The 19,468-nt window shown below is 32.2% G+C and overlaps 1 long non-coding RNA gene across 1 annotated transcript; it reads left to right on the top strand.

The window, feature by feature from the left end:
* Window positions 1-1,066: 1,066 nt before the first annotated feature.
* On the top strand, window positions 1,067-4,762 carry LOC143058368 (uncharacterized). The gene is made up of 3 exons (XR_012973028.1): window positions 1,067-1,241; window positions 2,456-2,511; window positions 4,633-4,762. It is a non-coding gene; the product is annotated as an uncharacterized LOC143058368 (long non-coding RNA).
* Window positions 4,763-19,468: the final 14,706 nt, after the last annotated feature.

The following is a 19,468-nucleotide window of genomic DNA, read 5'->3' as shown; positions in this document are numbered from 1 at the left end:
CAATATTTCAATTTTACAAGGGGAACTCCACACCAACATTGACGATAAAAGATTTTTCCGTTCACCATTGTTAATTTTTCTTTTTTTAAAGGCGGTGTTACATCTGCACCATCTTACGATGTACATATTTTACAACTAATTTGCTATGCTCGTGACATTTTAGATTTTAACGAACGTAATCAATATTTTACTTGTAAATTGATAATTCAAGGATTTCGTTACAACAAATTATTTAAACCATTTACTAAATTCTTCTATATATTTGGTTTTAAAATAAACTTGGTAAGCTTATCGATTCTTTAAATAAACGTTTTCTCAACAGGTATTGATTTAAGACTGTAATTTTATCTTTGATTATTGTTTGTTTAGTATTAATATTGATTTTTTGATCTGTTAATTAAAAAAAATCCATTTTTTTATATATATTTGTCAATGTATGTTTATGCCTGTTCCCATCCCAAATCAGGAGCCCGAATTCAGAGGTTGTCATTTGTTGCTGTGTTACATATTTGTTTTTCGTTAATTATTTGGTATGATGATTGTTGAATGCTGTTAAACGCCAAGTGTCAAAAATTTAGTAGATAATAAGAAATAGAACAAATCAAATTCGAACAATACACAGGTTCTACATTGCAGGGCAATGGACCATGTCTATCACTGATAGGGAATCTTGAACTTGTAACAGGCAAATTTGGGATTTCCAAAAATATGTTACAAGGATTCTTTACCGGATTGAGATCTCCAATTTCATTTATGATTATGCATCGGTTTTAACATCCAAATTCTGATCCGTCCACTTGATATAAGAACAAATAATTGAGATATAAGGTATTCAGAAGGGAAAGTATCCTATATGTGTGTTAAATTGTTAACGTAACAATTATGTCGGAAAATAAATGTCAATATAAGATTTAAGAATAAAAAAAGTAATGACACCACTTCATATATACTTAAAAAGCAGATATGATAATCTGAATGATCCTTAGTGTACCATAGAATTTGTCTTTTTAATATTTTTTCCTAATGGTAGTTCTTTGAGTCTGAATTCCATTCATTTATGAATGATCTATTATAAAACATATGATAATCATGATACTATTCTGTTTTACTGGAGAAAAAAAAAACAATTAACTATTACATGCACCAATGTAAATGCTTTTTCCCTGTTTTAGTTGTTAAAGTAACAGCTTTTCTGACAGATTTTGCAGAGTATTCTGCCTTTAATGCAGTCTATATGAAATGTGAGTGTAAAGTTTATATATAAAAAAGAACGATTGATTTGTGTTTAACGCAACTTTTATTAACATTGTGTTATTTGGTGGTGGAAAGTATTTAATAGCGGAGGAAGTTGGTGTGCCCGGATAAACAAATCGATTTTCGGGCGAACCTGGACAGTGCGGTATATTAATACAAAACCTATGTGGTGACTAGCTAGTGATGAATTTGTTCGACTACTCAGACCACTCGTCCAATATACTAATATTAATATGATTGCCAATGAAAAAACAAATGATACAGATGTAAACATTGTGTGATCACTGAACTACCTTCAACAATGAGTATGACGAGCAAAACACATACCGCATAGTTAACTTTAAACGATTCTGACAGGACAAATATAAACTGATTCATACGAGAAAACCCGACTGACTTAAGTGCAAAACAGTGACCTAATCGAAGTAAATGCAGTTACAGACAACTTTGTTAAGCCATTAACAATTAATATGAAATGCAAGCATCAACTACATATAAGAAGGTAGTCCGAGAATAGTATTCAGAAACATTGACCTCAGTACAAGGAATAAGTTCTTGGAAAGGAATTACTACCGTGACATTTTAAGTTATGTTATTTTATACATTGTTATATGCAGTGTTAAACTTTGAACTTTCATTGAAATACAATTCACCCTTAGTTATTTTTGATCTATTTTGGTATTGACATTAATATCAATAATGTGGTCATTTGTATAAATTTCATGTTTACAAAACTTTAAATTTTTCGAAAAACTAATGCTTTTCTGATCCCAGACATAGATTACCTTAGCCGTATTTGGCACAACTGTTTGGTATCTTGGATCCTCAATGCTCTTCAACTTTATACTTGTTTGGCTTTATAAATATTTTGATATGAACGTCACTGATGAGTCATATATAGATGAAACGCGCGTCTGGCGTATTAAATTATAATCCTGGTACCTTTGATAACTATTATAACTAATTATCCTCTCAATAGTTTGATTTATCGTACCGATTTATTCAAAGAGAGAAGCAAACGATTCAAACTCTGAAGTCAAAAATTCAACCGGAAATACCATTGCTGAAAAGGACAAAAGACATAAAAAAAGCACACAAAACATAATGTACAAAACAAGAGACATTGCAGTACAAACCACACCAAATCCATACACGAACCTAACAAAAAAAAATGTATTTTCTAATATTGTGCAAATTTCAGACTTTCCAAAGGACTTTCCTGCTAGATCATCTGCGCAAGTAGTAGCTGCACCATTAGTAAGTGATTCCATTCTTATATTTAAGGTTATTGCTTATTTTTTTGGTTGGTGGATTTTCGATTTATCAACATAATTATGATTCTCGTGCAAACGTTGATACTCGACCAATGATCATGACGTGACGTTATCTGTATTCTGCTGTTCAACTTGTTTATTTTTTAGACTATGAAATGGGCAATGACCGATATTATCAGAATCTTATTTGTCATGAATTGTCAAGTTCTCTTTAAATTATATCTATAGTGTCATAATAACAAATAGATAGATGCAAATTTGAGCCAAAATTGAAGGTAAGCACACAGAGCTGCAGTTTTACGCTTTCATATATACGATCCTATTGTCATACATGTAAATTTATAATGAGTTTATCGATACTGAATGGATTAATACTTAGGTTCTGGCAGAAAAAACAATCCGTTATTGAACAATATTTTTTCAAAAACAACTGTGATCAATTCGTGCACGTCTCTATGTTTGTAAGCTTGTCAGTGTTGAATCTGAAAATGCATGTACACTTGATTTTTCTATTTGTCGTTGTGTAATTATCTGTTCATTCTGTATATAAAGGCAACAGTAGTATACCAGTAGTTCAAAACTCGTGAATCAATAGACAAAAAAAAACCAACAAAAAAACGGGGTAACAAACTAAAACTGAGGGAAACGCATTAAAAATAAGAGAAGAACAACGACACAACATTAAAATGTAGCAAACACAGAAACGGACTAAGCATTAGACAAAATCCGATGAGAATAACAAATATAACATCAAAACCAAATACATGAATTTAGGATAGAAAAGTACCGTGACACGTCTTATAGTAATGTGAATTCACAGTCAAACACAAGCGAAAACAATCGACACAACGGAAACACAACGTTAAAATGTACATTATACAGAAACGTACTATGATATAACAATGGCCGTATTCCTGATTTGGTACAGGACTTTTTTTAAAGAAAAAATGGTGGGTTGGACTGGTTTTCTGGCATGCCAAATCTCGAACTTTTATCGCAATGTTAAATATAGAATTAAAATGACAACATAATATTACAGGACTACAATACAAATAAATAGGAGAACATACTAGACAAAGAAACACATGAATAATAGTTAACAAAAGGCATCAGGTTTAAAATTCAATACGCCAGAAACGTGCCCCGTCCACACAAGACTTACCAGTGACGCTCAGATATAAAAGTTCAAAAGGCAAAACAAGTACAAAGTTGTACAGCACTGAGGATCAAAAGTTCAAAAAGGATGTGCTAAATAAGGCTAGGGTTTTCTGCTTGGAATAGGAACATCCTTATTATTCAGAACAATTTATGCTATTGCAAACAGTAAATTTCATCAAATGAATATAAAAGATATACATGATAAAACTGAAGTATAAACTAATTACAGAAAACATAACCCGGATACATTACATAAACCAACACAAAAAATAGACACATCCGACTTAATCAAAGCCTCAACGCAAAAAGTGAAAAAAGTGACGTCACATACGAAGTGGTGAAAAGGCACAAATATAACGTCACATTTGAAATTCTGAAACAGCACAAAACTGACGTCACATTAGAATGACTAAAACTTTATCTCAAAATAAGATAGAATTATGATTGATTTTAGATTATATTTCAACTAAATACTGATATTACATTTAATAACAATACACATTGCAATACTTATTAATAGCAAACAGAGGTAGCAACTAACTATATTATATAGCTATGTCCGGTTTGTTTTGAATCTAACTTCAAACGTAAAACATCGTACAGATTACGTTGAACAAAATAAAATCTTATAGATGAAGGCGGTGATTAATTTTATATATGTTTGCTATTTTTTTTTAACACAGATTTGATTTAGGTCTTAAAAAGCTAGTCATATCGTTTAACTCTTTAGATGTCTTTACAATATGGAAACGTATGAATAAATAGACATATGATATTCATTCTTCAAGTTCATTTAGCACTTGTTCTGTATTTCTGCTGGTATAATTAAAACCATTTAAACAAGCGAACATAGATAGACAAGTCAAAGTTGTTTTAATTTATGTTTGGTTTTAGTAATTCTTAAAATTTAAATTTTGAATCAACAACTTAATATATTTTTTTTCAGGGCGCACAGTTAGAGGTTGACGCAATAGCTGTTATTAATAAGTGCTGACGAGTTGATTGAGACAAAGAGACATAAAACATCTTCAACGATGCATTTTAATTTAGTATTGAAAAAAAAGTTGCATCATGGATAAACTATTTATTTAAAGTGAACATGAATCATCTTTTTTAATACAAATCCGACATCCTGTGCCTGCTTCAACGTGCGATATAAAACGATAACCGTCCACATGAATACATGACATATCACTCATACACAATATTCTGACTTCAAGTTATAGATCTTACTTCCAAATGGCTTGTACAGTCCTTGTATTGTGTAAACTTCTCACTTACACCAGACAGCATTACACCATTCATCATACACTATTAGAAAATACATCCTGTGTCATTACATCAAACACGTTATGGATTAACCGTTTCACAAATGATATCGGATTTTTTCCTAACGTCGTAACTACAATCCCCTTCCCTTTCATGAATGTGACCTACCGCATTATACTATTTACCGGATTTGTTATCACATAAGCAACACGACGGGTGCCACATGTGGAGCAGGATCTGCTTACCCTTCCGGATCACCTGAGATCACCCCTAGTTTTTGGTGGGGTTCGTGTTGTTTATTCTTTACTTTCCTATGTTGTGTCATGTGTACTATAGTTTATTTGTTCCTCTTTTTCATTTCTAGCCATGGCGTTGTCAGTTTATTTTAGATTTATGAGTTTGACTGTCCCTTTGGTATCTTTCGTCCCTCTGTTACACCGTTAATTTGCACCATAAACTTAACACATTCTATCCACACCATCCGAATTTACTCATAATGCAAGTTAATTTCCAAGAAAGCGTGCGACTACAACATTATTCATCTATTTAAAAAGAAAACAAACATCGATCACCATATTGTAAATTAATGTATACAATTATAAATCAGTTCTTATCAATATTTTGCATAGTTTTAAACTTTGAAAGCTACAGTTTATATACACGCACACAAGCACACAGTTCCCCATACACCATAACACTCTTCCCTTTACACCATACACCATAGCATCATACACCTTCTACCATTGCACCATATGTCATACACCATTAAACCATACACGTTTTTATGAGAAGTTTACACCATCCAAGGGCTGTATCAGCTGTTCATGACATTGAAAAGTTAACACAATCCAAGGGCTGTACTTTAGCAAAGAATCATTAAAAAACATTTTGTGATTTTTTTTGGTTTTTACAGGTTAGGGATAAACCCATTCTTTCGAGGTTATAACACTACTTCGATTATTGTTGGTTGTCTCGCCTTTCTCTGTTTTTGTATAATTACCTGAATCAAATTCTATTCATGTAAACACAAAACATGAATAAACACATTAAGCTATGTTGAATTTAAAAAATCCCGTTGGTGTTTATTGGTATATTGGAAATTACGAATGATGAAATAAGACTAGTTTCCTGGCAATGCTAATGCTAATCGTGGATCAATCTATATATCGTGGGTTGCTTTTTCTTCACATCAAAATGCATTCCTGAGTGGAAATAACGGCATGAGGGCTTTTTTTTTTTTTTAGATCAGTTTAATGTCTAATGTCACGAGCCTATAATTTAATGATGGACGTTAGATACTGTATAACATATTTTGTTCCTTGTTTTATACGTACAAATAGACAATTTTCTCAAATTATTTTACTATTGTCATTTCGGGGACTTTTAAACCTACTCTGTGTAAGGATTTTGCGCATTGTCAATGTTTAATGTTGTTACTTTTGTTAGTATTGTGTAAAAGATAATGACAGTCAAATCGTCAATCGATTTGAAAAAGATTTAAATCAAGGAAACTCTAAACAGAGCGATACCGAGTGAGTTGATAACATTAGCGCTTTTGCAATACGTGTCCATACTCAAGATAAAAAAAAACATAACTGCAGAATAGGACACAGTCGGAAAATACAAATTAGAACTGTAAATGTATATGATGGTGTCTTAAGATGTAAGACTGCAAAATTCACATCAGATAGGTTGATTAATTGTTGGTAATGATTGCAGTCCTCTTTCCTCATATCTCTTTTAAAGCAGTTCTTATTTATTCGGTGCTAATATCTGTTCATTCAGTTCATATGGCACGTGACATATTAATTCAGATATGTAACGGTGTAATGATGAAACGGAGGATATGAAACTGTTGAACAAATTGCAATCATCATGCTTATTTCCCACTTACGATAGTAGAGGGACATTATGGTTTCTGGTCTGTGCCTCCGTCTGTTCATTATTCCGTTTGTCCTTCCGTGCATCCGTTCGTCCGTGCGTCCGACCGTGCGTCCGTTCGTCCGTTTGGGCTCCAGGTTGCAGTTGTTGGTCAAGGTAGTTTTTGATGAAGCTGAAGTCCAATCAATTTGAAACTAAGTACACTGGTTGCTTATGATATGATCCTTCTAATTTTAAAGCCAAGTTCGACTTTTGACCCCAATTTCACGGTCCACTGAACATAGAAAATTAAAGTAGGAGTTTCAGGTTATTTTTTTTTTTGTTAATGTAGATTTTGATGAATTTGAAGTCCAATCAATTTTAACCTTAGTGCACATGTTTCCTATGGTATGGACCTTCTAATTTTAGTGCCAAATTAAATGTTTACCCTGTTTCATGGTTCATTGAACATGGAAAATGATAGTACGAGTTGGGCAACCGTGAACTTTGGACACATTCTTGTTTTCATATATTCAAGTTTGCAGTGTCTCCTTTTTGTTGATAATGACGAAAATGAGACATTGTTAGTTTTGAAGTAACTATATGAATTTTGAGGCTGCAAAAATAATATTAGTAAAGCATATATAAACGGATGTCATGCAAGCAGCTATACAACCTTGGTAGACATGTAGGACTCAAATCTATGGCGGGTTCCAAATCTATGGCAGATTCCTAATCTATGGCAAGTAAGACGTTACAAACGTCAAACGAATCAAATCTATGTCAGGTTTTTTGTTTTCTCCAAATCGATTTTTTAACGTCACAATTGAACAACGCCAAATTATATAGTCGTAGCCGATTACGAAGTCGGAACCCAAAGATTTTTCCAACTGAAGGTACATTGCATTTCCCTAGACAACGATTTGCGGATGCTTTAATGGAAGGTGTTAAGCCGAAAGAGGGACACAATGTGTTGAATAACGACACCGCTGCTTTCAGTATTGGATATTTTAGAAAATTATATTTATAATAAATATTTTACAGCTGGCAAAGTTTATAAAGTAAAAGATCAAATTACCAGATATAATCTGATTTAGATTGTCATCAAGTACAAAAAGTATTAACAATGAAATAACATTATGTGAAAATTCAAACTGTTCTTTTTTATTTGTCTTTTTATATAAAATCCTGCCTTCTTGTTTGATAAGGGACTTACTACTTGGTTTTAATGAACGGGCTAAACAGGTACCACGCACAGATTTAAAAATGTTAACTTTCATAGGGCGCATCATTTTATCTTTAAGTCTGTATTAAGTTCTTTGAATTGATCATTTTCAAAATGTTATGGTTGACCATTATGGAATGTTTATTTGACAAATGTTTATAGACATGATCCCATTATTGTACATAGATATATGCAGATGTGGGATGAGTGCCAATGAGACAACTCTCCATCCAAGTCAAAATTTGTAAAAGTAAACCATTATAGGTCAATGTACGGCCTTCATGTGTGTTGCATTGTCGTTGGGTTTCTTGTTTCACTTAATTATTTTTGTCGTTTCATTGATTTCTTCTTATATCTCATGTATTTTCCTCAGTTTAAGTTTGTTATCCGGATCTGTTTTTTTTTTTTCTCAATCGAATTATGACTTTCTAACAGCGGTATACTATTGTTGCCTTTATTTGACACTTTTTGATATACTGTTGATCACCTTTGTTAAGCTCTTTTAACACTGAAGAGACATGTATTGTCGAAATGCGCATCTGGTGCAAGAAAATTGGTACCGTTAATTTTATTACTACCACTTAGTCGATGCCTCTGCTGGTGGACTATTAGTCCCCGAGGGTATCACAAACCCAGTAACCAGTACTTCGGTACTGGCATGAACATACGGATTTTTTGTGTTATTAAAATTTGCTGTTACAAAATATTAGAAATTATTATAAATTAAGGAATGCATCTCCCTCATGCAAAGCTCTGATTCCTTTCACAGATTTGGCTATACTTTTTGGACCTTTTGGATTATAGCTCTTCATCTTTTATATAAGCTTTGGATTTCAAATATTTTGGCCACGAGCATCACTGATGAGACATGTATTGTCGAAATGCGCATCTGGTGCAAGGAAATTGGTACCGTTAATTTTATTAACATATATAAAGACTTTTAAAATTGATAAAAACAACAACAGAACCTGCTTAATCATACAAGGTTACATATAAAAGATCGATTTAAATATTATCGAAATATTTAACGTTATACCAAGGTAGGATTCTAAATTTGTATCTTTAAAAAGAACAATAATTTTTATGTTATTAGCGCTGAAATAAAAATTACATTGCAGATTTGAATACTGGTTAATGCGTAGAGGTTCAAAATAAGACCAAAAGGAAATTGAAAAAAAGTCTATTCTTGACATAGCCATAAACACATTACTAAGGTATTATATATTTGGATTATGTGCATTTTTTACGTTAACCGATAGCAAAACGTTTTTAAAATAAAACAATTGATAACATACATTTAAACACTGATTCCATGATTTTTAAGCCGAGGTTACCAAAGTTGTATTGTAAGAGTGTTCATCCAGTTTTAATTTTATTAGCGTTTCATACTAGTTTCCAGGCGAAGTATTTTTTTTTATAAAAAAGCTCTCAATTCTTTTATTGCATGGAGTGCATTTTTTCTTCCACATAAGTCTGCTGGTGTTTGGATCTGTTAAGAGAAAACATATGTTCATGCAGATAATATGCATGTAGAACGTAACGCATTAATTGAGATATAATGGACCGGATAATTTGAAGCTGCTGATAAAATGGGAAGTTTACATTTGGAAAGTTACAATCACCACGTTTGTCATATATTCTTGTTTAAAATGAAAGTTTGTGTTAATAATGGCGAAAATGAGGCATTTGAAGTGATGCAGTAACTACAAGAAGTTTGAACCCTTAAAGTTATATCAGTTAAGCATATATACTGACTGACTTTAAAAACGCAACACTCATATGCAGATATTTTTTAATAAAATCATGTTTGATCCTCATAAAACTACTATTCATGCCTTTCATACTTCTTTTTCTTTTAAACAATCATGCAACATCTAATGTACCTAGCTGTGGTTATTGAACATACCGGGTTATTGAGAACGCAAGATTTTCAGAAAGCGAAATTTTGAACAAATAACAGATTTTGACATTTTTGTTTCTTTGTGAAAACTTCTTTTCAATCCACACACACATAAATCACCTAAAAACGTTGCATCTCCATATTGCAAAGACTAAGGAATAAAAAACAGAATAAACCATTTAGAATACTGCAAACAGGAAACGTGAATGTGCAGCAACCAGAAAACTTGACGTCAGAAACTCGTCTAACTGTCCGTCCGACAATGATACCGGTAGACAGGAGTATTGAAGACCATTAATGACCAGATCAGCATGTAGGGACAATGCAACGTCAACATAATTCAATTACGCAACGTATTCTGCGCGACATGTAAAGGCCGCAACGTCAACTGCTTATTAAATTAATGAATGCCATTTTGCAAAAAATTATGCCATAAATGTTTCCCTTTAACTGAATTGCCAAAGAATCGACTGCAGAAAACATTAAAAGCGTTAAAAGTGTCAACCGCATAATTGCCAAAACCCAGTTAACGGGTGAAACAACGGCAGAAGGTAAAAAACAGAACCAAAAACTTGCCGAACAGAATTTGTTGACCTTTCTGACAATCATTTTGGCGTGTGTTACGGGTAGTCATTGCTTTTGACAGTTACACATTCATTAGTGAGTGAAAAACCAGGGTTTCAATGTAAACTAAAATATTGGAACATTGCAAATGACCTAATCAATCCAACTTTTGAGCTGGCATTTCTTTTAAACACTGAAGTATCGAAAGAACTTTCTGTTAATAAGTTTGTTTACAAAAAATGCATATTCGAAAATGAAAATGGAAATATAAAAAATAATCTAGTGTTAGGTTATTTCAGTCGGTCAGTATAGAGGAAAAAAAGTAAATTCGCAAAAATACTGATCTTCAATAAAAATTTAAAATGGAAAGTTCCGAACCAAATGGCAAAATCAAATGGTAAATCACATCAAACGAATGCACAACAAGTATAATATTTCTGACTTGGTAAAGGCATTGACGAATGTAGGAAATTATAGAAGAAATTTGGTTTTATAGCGCTAAACAGCTCAACTTTAAGACAGTTGCATTGAATTCAATAATACAAACAACGATACGTGAATAAAACAAACAGACACAATAGGTAATCTTGTCACCAAAAGGGGTACAACAGCAACACGAACCCTTCAAAAACGGGGTGATTGTGGTACCCCGGAAAGGAAAGCAGACCCCGATACACATGTGGCAACTGTTGTGTTGCTACAATGTATACAAAAAATGGATGTCCTTTAAACACATAAAACAGCTGTAAAATGTTGAATTAAAACATAAAAAAACACACACAACAGTATTAGTAATCGGTCATACGTGAGATACAGTATAAATAGTTATCCATTGTTTCCCCCTGAGCTGAATATTATATTACATTGTGAAAATGAACAAAGAGTTTCGTTTTTCATTTGTAAGTTTGATTTCTTTCTGATTTTAAATGATTGGTGTATATATTTAGAGTGTTTTACGAACATTGAATAAACCTATTTGATCATACAAAATCACACATCAATACATTGACTTAGATTATTAAAAAAAATATGCTTACGTCATATCAATTGATTGTTGGTTAGAAATTTTAACGTAATATCAAGGTAGGATGCCTTCGTTAAAAACTATAACCTTAATGTTTTAGCACATGCAGAACCTAAAGTTACATTATAGCTTGGAACTGAATATTTTTTAAGTTGATAGGGATATTTATCAACAAGGTCTTTGTATTTTCTGATGACCTCTTCAGAAAAGAACAAGATGCTCTTTGGTGTTATCCTGCTTCAGCAAAATTCTACCCAGACACTGAGGGCGTGTAATAAAGTCTGAGAATGTATTTAAAGTTATATTCAGAGAAATCAATAATTGAAAAAAAAATTCATCAAGATGACGTTTTTTATCTGTTTTCAATGGCGTTTCAATTGATAGACGTGACAGTTCTCATGACAATATTGGTAGCCATTCAAGATGTCTGTCTCAGCAAAAATTCAGTAACATTTGTGTTTTAATGTTCTATATTATATATACAAGTCAACCATTTTAGGCATGGGTTTCAAGCAGCATTTACATTTACATTTATCATGTTTATGGGAAGTTAAAACTTATATTCAGAGATTGCAAGGCTTGTGTTACATACAAATGGAACACATCTTCTATAATAATAATCTTGTCGTAAGAAATTCAAGCTATGACCAACTTGTCTGCATTTCCTGTAAGTTATGATATAAAATAGACCAAACAGATATTTTATATCTTCAATTTCAAGGTTAAAATAAAAAATATTATAATAACATTCAATAAAGAATTGTTCATCAAATGATCAGAAATCACATTGCTAATGAACTTAAAGAATAAAAACAGTGTTTGCTTCACTTGATGTACATTGGGTAGCTCGTATCTCTCTCATACCACTAAAGAAAACCGCCGGTAACTGTAAGTACAACTTTTGGCGTATTTCCATTTAAGGTAACACATATAATGTTAATACATACAAGTATCTTTACAGGTAAAACGAGTATTACAGTTCAATGGGTTTTGCTATAGAGCGTATAGAACGCTGTGATTTGTTTTGACTTTGACATAACTACACAATTATTAATATTCATACTTGAATTGAATATAAGTCGTACAGCATTTTAAATCGATGTGACCAAGTTTCTTGTTAGAAGTTAAGTCGATGGCTGTTTGTTTTTCTTTATTACACAATTATTGATATGTTGATTGTATGTTGCTTTACGTCTATTATATTGCAAAATGATGACTAATTATTAGATACAAAAGCCTTTGGGGAATTAATATATTTTCTTTCGTTTGTGTCTAAAATGTGCTTGACACTGGTAATTTATTTTTGTTAGATTCCTTTCCAAATGATGCGTGTGATGCACCGACGTATGTTGTTGATAAAGATACCAAAGCTTTAATGAAGTTTGATGGGGATTTAAGCCATCTAGATTGTAGAAAAATGTCGTTTACAACTCCTAAATAAAGGCAACAGTAGTTTACCGCTGTTCAAAACTCATAAATCCATGGACAAAAAACTAAATCGGGGTAACAAACTAAAACCGAGGGAGCACATTAAATATAAGAGGAGAACAACGACACAACACTAAAATGTAACACGCACAGATACGGACCAAGCATCAGACAAAATACCACGAGAATAACAAATATAACATCAAAACCAAATACATGAATTTGGCATAGACAAGTACCGTGACACGTCTTATCGCAATGTGAATTTACACTCAAAAATAAGAGAAAACAAAAGACGCAACATTAAAATGTAACACACAGAGAAACGAACAATAATATAACAATGGCAATATTTATTCCTGACTTGGTACAGGACATTTTTAAAAATGGTGGGTTGAACCTGGTTTTGTGGCATGCCAAACCTCGCACGTTAATGGCAATGTTAAATTTAACATTGAAATGACAACATAATATTACAGGACTATAATACAAATAAATTGGAGAACTTATTAAACAAAGAAACACTTGATTACTAGATAACAAAAAGCATCAGGTTTAAAATTCAATACGCCAAAAACGCGCCTCGTCCACACAAGACTCACCAGTGACGCCCAGATTAAAAAGATCGAAAGTGAAAAAAAGTACAATTTTGTACATCACTAAAGATTAAAAGTTGAAAAAGGTTGTGTCAAATACGGCTATGTGTTTATGCTTTGGATAAGAACAACCTTATTATTTAGAACAATTAATGCTATTGCAAACGGTAAATTTTATCAAAAGAAGATAAAAGATATCCATAAAGAAACTGAAGCATTAACTAATTACATAAAACAAAACCCGAATACATAATGCAAAGACCAACACAGAATAGACACACCCGACTCAGTCCAGGCCTCAACGCAATAAATCATAAAAATGACTTCACATACGATGGTGAAAAGGCAGAAAAATTGCGTCACATTTGAATTTATGAAATTTCTGAAAAAGCCCAAAAATGACGTCACATATGAAAAACTATATCTCAAAAGTAAGATAGAATGAGGATTGATTTAAGATCATGATAGAACTAAATATGTATATTACATTTAAACACAATGCATATTGCAATACTTATAAATAGCAATTAACTATACTATTTATATATGTGCAGTTTGTTATGAATCCAACTTCAAACGTAAATTATCGTAGATTACGTTGAACAAAATTAAATCTAATAAATGAAGGCGGTGATTAATTTTTCTTTCCATACCACATACATATAATAGAAAAGACGTCAACACATTTGACAAAATCGATGAGAAATACAAATATAACATTAAACATTTAAACTAAATACATGAATTTGGGATAGACAAGTACCGTAACATGTCTTATAGTAATGCGAATTCACACTCTGCAAAACAGTCACAATCGGGAATAAGTCACGGTTGGTAATTAAAAGATTAGACGACATAATGACAAACCACAATCTACCATGTGGTAAAAATGTCCTTTGCTAGTTTGGACAAAGACACATCGAATGGATCCACCAATTCGTGATGGTGTCCATAAAATTTCCGGAGTGTCAATTTTAATCTGTCCTCCTCATAACTTTGTTGGAGCAGTTCAGTACTTTACACATATCGCATGTCCATAAGACAACTGCATTTTGACAGTCCTCAATGTCAAAGTATGCTTCATTACAACATATTTGTCACCCATTACAGTTATGATACCAACAACTTCGACTATAATGGCGAGGTAATTTGAAACACAATAATATTTTGCTTATCACTTGGGAGATTTTGGTTATCAATTTTAGTGTTTGACACCCTTAACCAGGAAAATAAACATTTACATCCTGTCAAGTAAACGGAAGTTGTTGTGATAATTATCATGTACTCAAAATTGAAGTGCTGTTATTACTACGATATACATGAATAATGACTTTAAGATTTCCTCTTGTCTCATGAACTTTTGAGAACAATTTACATTCACATTAAATGATGACTATTTTGGAAAATTATGCAAGCAAATTCTTAATATTGATAACGCTGTATATGCATTATTGAAGACCGTCAATTAAAAACAAATATAAAACAAAAGAATGCATCAGTCTACTAGAAACAACCAGCAGCGTGGCAAAAAAAGTGAATAACGACGATAGAAAAGACAAAATAAGAACCAATTTTGTTTTACAAAATTCCGTTACCTAAAAAATTATTTGAATCCTGTGTATACGAAGCCACGTCGAATGATAACTATTTTCTCGTTTTATAGAACACCGATACAGTGTACAGTGTTTTTTTTTATAATGACATAACACCAAGTAGTGTTCGACTGATGTTGTTGAACTTTGTAATAATTATAACCTTACATTGTTTATATTTAGTACTTTATACACATTGTATGTTGAACACTTTTCTGTTAACTTTCAGATTAAAGGTAAATATTGTGATTGCCATAGAGGTGGAAGGTTTGGCCAGCTATTGGACCATACTTGGTCAAATGTTTTCTACGTATGGTTTTGCCTGTGCCAAGTCGGGAATGTAGAATTGTCTTAGCGATGGAAGGTATGGCTGGCTGTGGAACCATGTTTGATCCATTGTATTCAACGTGTGAGTTTGACATTGCCTTCTGGGGAATGTGTGAGTTGTTATCCGTACGTTTTGTTTGATTAGAAACTGATTGTTTTTTTTTTTCTTTTTTCCTGTTTTTCTTCACAACAATGAAAAGAAACAAAACAAACAATGAAAACGATAATCAACAGTAAATCTGAAACACAGAACAAACACCATTAAAGAAACAATCCGAACTCCTCTTTAAAATGAGGAAACTTGAACTGTTTGAAGTTCTGATGCTACAAATATTACCATTACGAGGTTTTCATTCAGTTTGGCTAAACATGTCATTCGACGAAGTTACATTATGAAATTAAATCACATGTTTTGAAGACTACAATATTTGTACGTTTCTGTGTTAATTTTAACGAGAACAGATTTAAGACTGACCTATCGTGCAATTTTAGGCATCATAATTTTCATTTTGTGAAGCTGGGACATGTTTGAGGGAAGAAAGAATCATCATAATGATAACTAGTTAATCAAGAGATTAACCAAATGGTTTGCCATATCAAGAAGTTGAACAAGCTAACACTTTGATTTAAAAACAAAAAAAACAGACATCATAAACCATCTTGGTTTTATTTAAACGATGTTCAAACTGACGAAAAGTTAATTTTGTACTTGAGTTGGTTTAATCGAATCCACCAATGGTTATTTCCAAAGGACTACGAACAATCATATCAGAATTTTCCAGCAATTACCATACCTATTCCTGTAGAAAAAAAATATTATTCCAATGGTCACTGGCGTCAACGTGATGATCGTAACTGCAATTACGACCATTCCAATATGGCGGACACAAATATAGGGATATTTTAAAAGGCTGATTTCTCCACTTTAACAGCTTATTTTCAGATTTGTTTTTTATCAAGAAAAATCATTAAAAGCATTGCCATTGGATGTGTTTTTCATAAATCAAAGAAAAACAACCAGAAGAACAAAAATCGAGATTCAAAAAATCACGATGATGATCGTAACTTTGTCTATAGATGATCGTAACTTTGACTTGTTTTTATAAAAGATGATCGTAACTCAAAACTTATGAATCTTTTTTTTTTCACTAAATGAACACCCTATTTAGCACTCACGATAAAAAATAAATTATGATTTTAAAATTAAACAAAGAATAAATGAAAACCGCTATTCTAAAAAGAAATGACATAAGGGGATTAGCAGACTTATATGCAAATGTCCTCAATATTATTTTCTGATGAGTAATTTAGTTAACATTCAAAATGGATTTACGTTGATTTAAAGTCCATATAAATATCATTCTGAGACTCATGATACAATTTAAGAGTACAGGCCAAAACTTTCACTGAATAAAGTAAAGGAAGGCATGAAGTTACATTATTTTGATGACTTTCTATCGGTTTTAAATTGTTGCCTGGCCTTGTTTTTTCTGAATCAAACTATAACTATTAAACATTGGTAGATTACAGAGGCGGACTTAGAGAGAGGATCAAGGTGCTCGCATCACTTTTTTGTGGGGGGGGGGGGGAATTTGGTTGATTGTATAGGGAATCAATAAAGCATGAATGTAGCGGGCCTACTCTTAGGCAGCCAGTGCTCCTTCCATTTATGAAAATCTCTTGATACGCCACTGGAATACTGTTGCCTATATTCACCATGGGTTGGCTATTTATGTAAAGAGGGAAAGTTGAAATAGATGGTATACACGTTCATATTAGATTTTTCAAGCTACAAATCCTACGGTATATGACATGTATTATTGGAGTTAGTCGTTTAAGCCAAACATATCAATAAGGGATCTACCATTTGATTTTTATAAGGGGGGGAAGTCATTTGGAAAAAGGCAAGACAGGAGCAATGAGGAGATTGGAGTAAAAAACGGCCGGATGAACATATTGACCAAACAAAAAAGCAGAGTGACAATTTATGTAAAAAAAAATCAGGATGAAAACAAGAGGACCGAATAGAGTAAAAATAAAAGCGCAGCATAGAGATTTCAACATAAAAAATGCAGGACAAAATTATTCATCCTAGCCCCTCCCCAAATAAAAATCTAATAGTAGCTCCCTTTATTGAAGGTTTCATTGGTTTTTTTTTAATTCAATAGATATGATTACACTTCTTAATGCTTTATTTTTTCAACTTCTCCTTTAAAAATCGTAAATCTGTTAAAAAAAATATAAAGTCTGAATTCCCCAAAAATACCAAATCCTCGAAAAGTACTATTGTTCCTATAAAGTAAAGGGGAAAAAATGAAAAAAATCTTCAATTTTAACAAACTGGTCATTAATTTAACTGTTCAATACCTTATTTATATAAAACATAAGAAGTCAATATAAAGTTGTTAACCCCCAATGCATTTTAATATTGAACTAGATAAAAAATAAATACGAGATCTCGCGAAGTCATTACCATTTGTGCACTTACCAATAGGTCGTTATCTCTCCTCTCAGTGATCGTTCCTCATGATTTTCACAATGTCAGCTGATAACGTACATTTTTTCGCATACTAGACAGCTTTATTTGTCCTTATTTTTTAGAAAATACTTCGTTGGAACAAACAGTGTCGATCATCTTAAGTAAAAGTTACGATCATCGTTGATAAAAATAAATAAAAGTTACGATCATCATCGTGATTTTTTGTATCTCAATTTTCATTCTTCTTGTTGCTTTTCCATCCGGTCCGAAAAAATATTTCAATGGCAATGCTTATAAAGATGTTTCTTGACATTATATAATTCTGAAAACAAGCTGTTAAAGTGGTGAAATCAGCCTTATAAAATTTCCCTATATTTGTGTCCGCCATATTGGGATGATCGTAACTGCAGTTACGATCATCACGTTGACACCAGTGAATGGTTTATTTTCACAATTCTATATTTAACGTCCGAAATACACACTTGAAGTTACCACTGACATGCCAATTAAAGTGCCAAGATCATTCGTAATGCAATACTGTATCTGATCGGCTACATTTTTCCTGTTTTATACTGTTCACCAACTTATTTGCAAGGCTTTTTGTACAATAATAATGAGAATTTTGTATGACAGTCTCATCAAATTTCGTTAGATTTACAGTGAACTACACGATATAATAATTAAATAGTCAACATTTGGGCACAGCAGTCATCATCGTGAATAATTTTAAAAGAAACAATTGCTTAGTGTGTCTGACGTCAGAAAATTTTATACGTCACATATTTTTGTAGTTCAATGTTTATACAAACAATCTTAAAATTTCCCATTGGCAGTGTTAGCATACATGTAGGGTTAAAAAAAAACAAAAGTATGTAAGAATTAATTACAGAAATAGACCTATATTTAAAATAGTTCAAAAGAGCTATAGAACTTATAAGAATCCACAAATGGTTCATTCCACTACATGATTAAATAGTTTTTACGTTTGTGGTTCAACGTATTTTCTAATTGATAATAGAAATATAACATGACATAGTATAGATCAATAACATACTGTCATGATTTATTAAAGTACAGAGTCACGTTATTAGAACCAACAGAAAAACATAAAGGCTGCAAGGCAATTAAATGTTTTGAAAAGAATTGGGAAACATCTAAACAAACTGAGTAAGCTTACAATTTACTACTCTTTTATTATGTCTTACTTTAGTTATTGCCCTTTGACTTGGCATTTCTGTGGGGAACAAAATACAAGGAAAATAGAAAATATACAAGAAAGAGCGCTTCGATTTATTAATGAAGACCATCAGAGCTCATACGAAACACTCCTGCAGATTTCGAACCTTCCATCATTAAAAACTCGTAGAATGCGCTCAATTGCCTTAGAGACCTTTAAAATAATTAATAAAAAATGTCCTTTATTTATTCAAGATTTAGTTGTAATAAAAATCAGTTCATATAATTTCGGGTATGTAGACACTGCTGAGGTACAGTACCTAGACCTAGAACCTCCAGTTA

This window comes from Mytilus galloprovincialis, chromosome 14 (genome assembly GCF_965363235.1).
Source record: "Mytilus galloprovincialis chromosome 14, xbMytGall1.hap1.1, whole genome shotgun sequence".
NCBI classification, from domain to species: Eukaryota; Metazoa; Mollusca; class Bivalvia; order Mytilida; family Mytilidae; genus Mytilus; species Mytilus galloprovincialis.
Note: the sequence above shows the minus strand (reverse complement) of the source record. Positions and strands in the feature narration are given on the sequence as shown.